The following is a 6,362-nucleotide window of genomic DNA, read 5'->3' on the forward strand; positions in this document are numbered from 1 at the left end:
TTGGATCCAGCTGATAAATTTGTGTTTTCTTTCATTCAGGTCCATATGACCTTATCAACAACTAGGGTGGCAACTAAACATTATGGTAGATCTTAGGAAATTTTTAATGGCGGGTTATTGCCTAGTTTTTGCGACCCAATGGCCATGACCCTGCTGAGTTGACTCAGGCCAGTCTTACATTGACCCACTTTTTTCTTCTTCTTTTTTTTCTGGGTTAGCTTGTTAGTACACACCCATGTCAGTACACACACTCCATGTTAGCCACCCCCACTAGGGATCGATACCAAGACCTCAAGTGTTGAAACAAGGTATCTCCACCCAGTCTTACATTGACCCACCTATTATTCAAATTATGGTTAAATTGAAAAGGCCTGTTCTTCTAAAGTCATTATGTATGGAGCTTATCCAAAGAGTCAACTCATTATGAAATTTGGATGCCCAAAAATCAAGACTATGGAACCAACATGTGGGCTGTGAATGTGAAGGCTTTTGGGTGGGAGCGGATTGGCAGGTGTACTGCAAGCCAGTGAGGAGTAAATGGTTGTTCATGTACCTTTATTGTTGGAAGCTCAAGCGAGGCTCCTTTTACTTACATTTTCTCGTATGAATCTCATCTCCAGCTATCGTGAGATCCCATTTATGTACCAGCTCAAGATATACTTATTTGACTCTATATATTAATGATCATATGGGTTGGTGTGGGTATATATGTGTCGTGCCAAGATGCTGAGTTGTACAAATGGTTCAAAAGAGATCAAAGTTACATGAGCCCCAAATGATGTATTTATTATATCCACGTCGCTCATCCATTTTGTGAGATCATTTTAGAGAATGATAACAAAAATGATTTATATCCAAAGCTTAAGTGAACCACATCAGAAATAGCGGTGGGGACAATGATTCTCACTGTTAAAACATACGTAGGGCCCACCATAGCGTTTATTTTCTATCCAATCTGCTCATAAGCTCACATAGACCAGGATGAAGAGGAAAGACAAATATCATATTGATCAAAAACTTCTATGACTCCCAAAAGAGTTTCAATGGTAGATGTTAAATCGCCCACAACTTTTTACAATGTGGTCCACTTGATCTTTGGATCTGTCTTATTTTTAGTTCAAGCCTTAGGACGAGCTTGCCAAATGAAAGGACAGTTGGGATATACCATATACCTCATGATGGGACCCACAGAACTTGGTGATGTCAAACACACCAGCTAGATCGATGGTGTGTGGTACACTAGCCCACTACACCAAAAACGCTGTTCTGGTACGGCAGAAACTTTGGTTCAGAAACGGCTTTGAGCCGTTTTTGGTTGGAAACGGTTCTCTACCGTACTCAATTCAAGGTTACTTATTTTGTTATTTCCACTGTTTTATTGGTGTGTCCCAATTGAGTATTGGATCTTATTAGTTTTTATTATGTTTTTTTATTATTTTATTTTAAAACATATGGATGGAATGGATTCAGTTAGGTGCCTCTCAGTGGACCCCACAAGGCCCAAGAGGTACGATGATCTATATGTACCACAAACTACCGATTGATTTAACCTATTTTCTTGCGCCAGAAGCCCTAAAACTTCATTTCGCAGACTGCCGTCTCCCTCTCTCAATCTCCTCTCTCTCTCTCTCTCCCGATCTCAACCCTCTCTCTCGATCTCCATCTCACTCTCCCTCTCCCTCGATTTCCCTCTCCCTTGTCCGATCTCGACCCTCTCTCTCTCTCTCTCTCTCTCTCTCTCTCTCTCTCTCTCGCTCTCTCTCTCTCCCTCTCTCCCTCTCCCTCGATCTCCCTCGATTTCCCTCTCCCTCTTCCGATCTCGACCCTCTCTCTCTCTCAATCTCCCTCTCTCCGAAGGAAATGCTGGTCCATCACGGTGCCGGATTGGGAGATTCGTTGGGTTCCGGTGTGTGGCCGCGCTCATCCTCGGTGTCGCCATCTTGCTGTCGGCGATCTTCTGGCTGAAAATTTTTGAAGGTCCCTAGTCCCTGCCCAATTACATAAAAGTAGGACCCATGCAGACCGCTAATCTGACGTGGTCTACTGGGGATAAAGGATATGATAATATTTGGACAAGGCTGTTCTGTAATAAGTAATAACAAATCATATGTGAATTCATGATCTAGTCACTTGACACAGGCATCAAACTTTTGATATCACTAATCTAGTCACTTGGAGAAGTGTAGCAACCTCTGCAAATTTGGGAGTCTTGTACTCCAGCTGCTGTAGAGAATTCTATCAAGCTATTTCCACCATGGTCTTTAATGCAACCACCCACCCCGAGAAACCTGTGTTCCCAAATGGGCAAACATCAAAATCCAACATGCTGCAAACATCAATTTTATTTTTTTTTTTGGTTCTGATGTCCATTTATTGTTTGCCAACATGGATTTTGACATGTCCACCCAACATGACATTTTTTAGATGGAGTGTTGTTCAAGCACAAGTTTTATATTGGCTCATTGCTTCATTCTACTGATCTTTAACATTCAGTCCACATGTTTCTTCTTCATTATGTTTTACACAGTTGGGATTGCTTTGTCATAATTCATGATGTTGTTGGTTTTCATTTGTTGTAGGTCATGTGTCCCATATGCCTTTGCACGGGGATGGCAATGGCAAGCGAGCATGATCCTTGAATTGACCCCTTCAATTAGAGGTGCATTGCATCATTGTGTCTCTTGCCATCAGCTGAAAAATGAAAATGTCCTGTTAGTTGCATCTTCAAGCTGGTTGTAAGTGTTCCTGTACATAACTTATGGCGTACCTGAAAGAGTCATGTCTTTGCATATCTAGCATGCACTGATTAATGTTACTTAGATGTCCAAATCTTATGCTTACAATGCTTAGAAGATTGCTGACAGAAACATTGTACCTGCCCCGGTATGCATAAATCCTTTTGTATTATGAGAATAATACTTTTCGGCAACTGTGATTTTGTATTTTATCTAATGATCTTTCAACTACTACAGGCTGATGGCATAAGCTTGCATGAATCTCCTGTCTATTTGGCTACTGTTCTTGAGTACTTGGCAGCTGAGGTTTTTGAGCTGGCTGGGAATGCTGCTAGAGACAATAAGAAGTCCCACATCATTCCAAGGTTTGTTCTTTTGGCTGTCAGAAATGATGAGGAGCTTGGGAAAATTGCTAGCTGGTGTGACAATTTCAAGTGGTGGTGTTTTGCCAAACATAAACTCTGTTCTCTTGCCTAAGAAGTCTGAGGAAGCTTCAAAATCTCCAAAAAAGGATTGATTGGGTTGGGATGAATGCTTGGGCCCCACTTTGTAATTCTTATCTAATGGATTTTTTGGAAATTTCTTCAAATTTGTAATTTTGGTTTTGGTGTTGGGATGGTCTTTGCTGCTTTCTTTTCTTTTTCTATATTTTGTAAATAATCTTATTGTTGAGGTTTAGATGTATGTGCTTCAACAAGGATGCAATAGATGTTATCATTGGATCTCCATCAATGAAGTTTCTCTAGGTTTTAAAACAGGGTTTAAAATTGTTCCTAAAATTTTTTCCTAAAATCTGACCGTTGGCACCAGAACGGTTTAAAGCCGTTCCTAAAGTTCCGTTCCTAAAAATTGAAACGGTACCCAAAACGGTTCTGAACCGTTCCTGTTTTTCTGCGACGCCTAATTTAGGAACGGTATGAAACCGCTCTGAAGCATTTAGGAACGGTTTTAAACCGTTTCTAAATGACGATTTTGGTGGAGTATATGGTGGTGGTCCACTTGAGCTTAAGATATGCTTCAATTTTGGTCTCATGCCCTGGAAAAATGGATGGACGGTGCATGATGAGAAATACACCATGGTTAGTCAGTAGGCAATCTGTGTCCAAGCTTTGCCAAACCCAAACGCTTGAAACAAATTGTACAGGGGACATCGATATCCCTTGTGACCTGACTATGTGGGTCCACCATGATATGTGTTTCATCGGTGCCATCCATTCATTTTTCCAGGCCATTTTGGGACACACAGGAGCTCAAAAATAAGGCAGATCTAAAGCTCAAGTGGTTGTACAAACATGAACGAAGGGAAAACACAAATATCATCATTATCCAAAACTTCTGTAGCCCCAACAAGTTTTCAACAATAAGCATTCAATCTTTATTGTTCCTGCATTATGGTCCACTTGAGCTTTGGATCTGCCTCATTTTTTAGCTCATATACTAAGATGAGCTGGCAAGCCAGATGGACGGCATGAATAAAACATATACATCATGGTGGGCCTCAGAGACTCGGGTCGCCCGGCAATGTGCGTGCATGTATATGCCACACATGTGACACCATGGCATGATATGTCCCACATCCAATCCATCCATCCAAATGGCATCACTATATTGATGCCCTAGGCCAAGAATCAGATTGATCCACTGGTCAGGTGGGCAACAATTTGCAAAACAAATGTACAGCTCTTAAAAAAAACTTGAGTGAAGTTTTCTAACCCATCCACTAGTTTTCAATATTGAGGCCCACATGCCGATTGGACCAGATTTTATTTCTGAGAAACATGTAAAAGGTCAGACCAACCTGATGGATGGATTAGAGTACGTGTACACTAGCTTTATTGCACAGGCGTGTGCAAAAGTCTTTTGAAATATATAAAAGGGTCCATATGATAATATGTAAGCGTGAGGGAGTCATTTTTCTCCTAGTCTTGATGAAATCTGGTTGAGTTGAATCGACCAACTCAGTTGGGAGTCATTTTTCTCCTAGTCTTGATGAAATCCGGTCAAGTTGAATCAAACCAACTCAGTTGGGTCTTCTTCTAAGTTCTCATGTTTTTCAGCTGCCAATGCCGCCTTCTTTCAAGGCTCATTTTTCAGCTGAAAAATGACTATCAATTCAGGCGCTAGCACATTTGACCTTAGTAATAAGCTTTGAAGCCAGCAAGCAACGGCTTTATATTCAACTCCAATTAAGATTTCGAGCCGAGTCATTGAGAAACTCAGCATTTAAACCAACTAAGGTCCGAGTAAGAAGCACTTTCGAGCCAATTCAGGGAGTTGGTTAACCCAAAACAACTAAATCTGAGTCACTTGGCTAGTCAAGCTAATAAAAGGATCCTTGTGAGTTTTGAACTCACCACTTCCCCATGTTGTTGTCTAAGTTAGGAGGTCTTCAATCCAATTAGAGCTGTACACGAGACGAGTTTGGCATAGCTCAGCTCAGTTCAGCCAGGAGCCTATCTCAGTTCAAATTCAGCTCGGTTTGGTTCTTGAGCCTGATTGGCTAACTTGGCTCTGTTCGGTCAGTAAATCGGATCAACTCGAGCCAAGTTCGAGCTTAAGCTTTCGAGCTGAGTTTTAGTTTAAGCTTTTGAGTTGAACATTTTCTTTCTAGTTTTTATATGAGCAGGCTCTTTTTATATTATATTTTATATAAAATATAATGTATTGATTAAGTTTACACACACACACACACACACACACACACACACACGCACGCACGCACGTGCACACACACACACACACACACACACACACACACACACACACACACACATATAAAGTTATAACTTAAGCCAAATCAAGCCGAGCCGAACTGAGTGAAGTTCCGGCTGAGCTTCAAGCCGAGTCGAGTCGAACTCAGGATAGCTCAAGCTTAGCTTGAAATCTTAGATCCTTACTCTCGCTCCGGTGGTAGACTCTCCCGAGTTTCAACACCTGGTCAAGGGTTCGAGTATCCATAGGTGGTGAAATCCCACTGCAGCATGTACGTGTGTTTTAAAAAAAAAAAGCTCAGGTCGAAATCCTTTCAAGCTCAAAAAATTAGCTTGGCTCAGCCCAAACCCAGCTTCAAGTCAAGCCGATTCGAGTGAGTTAACCAGCAGCCCTGAGTCCAATACAATGGACCAAAGCAACCATCCACACCCAATGAATAACTTCCAACACGATTATGTGAGTGCAACATCCCCCGCATCCTATTTGTTGGTTCCATCATGAGGATTAGTCTTGTGCATAACTCAACTCCATCGACTATCAGGTGGACCACAATAGTATTTTTGTTATTAATCAGCAGCTATATATGTATTGTTTTCAATTGCATAGCCCACCCAATGAATAGATGGTGTTTACTTTTGCATGAACCCTCATCGCGGGTCTTACCTATTGGGAGGGTTGGATGTCAAACACACGTAATATGTTGAAAGTTGTCCACTCAATGGACTGTAATTTGTGGTCCAATCCCTTATTTGTATTAATGTATCTAATTTGAATATTTAATACCATATTTATCATCACCAACTAAACATAAGGTAAGATACCATAAGTCACATTTTTGTTGTCATATATATACTTCAAATTTTCAAAAAATAGGACTCGACTCATATCTAGCCAGGTTGGGTCAACTCAAAGAGT

The 6,362-nt window shown here is 41.0% G+C and overlaps 1 long non-coding RNA gene across 1 annotated transcript; it reads left to right on the plus strand.

Moving 5' to 3' along the window:
* Positions 1–2,452: 2,452 nt before the first annotated feature.
* On the plus strand, positions 2,453–3,356 carry LOC131258119 (uncharacterized). The gene is made up of 2 exons (XR_009177888.1): positions 2,453–2,883; positions 2,973–3,356. It is a non-coding gene; the product is annotated as an uncharacterized LOC131258119 (long non-coding RNA).
* The last annotated feature ends 3,006 nt before the right edge of the window (positions 3,357–6,362 follow it).

This window comes from Magnolia sinica, chromosome 10 (genome assembly GCF_029962835.1).
Source record: "Magnolia sinica isolate HGM2019 chromosome 10, MsV1, whole genome shotgun sequence".
NCBI lineage: Eukaryota > Viridiplantae > Streptophyta > Magnoliopsida > Magnoliales > Magnoliaceae > Magnolia > Magnolia sinica.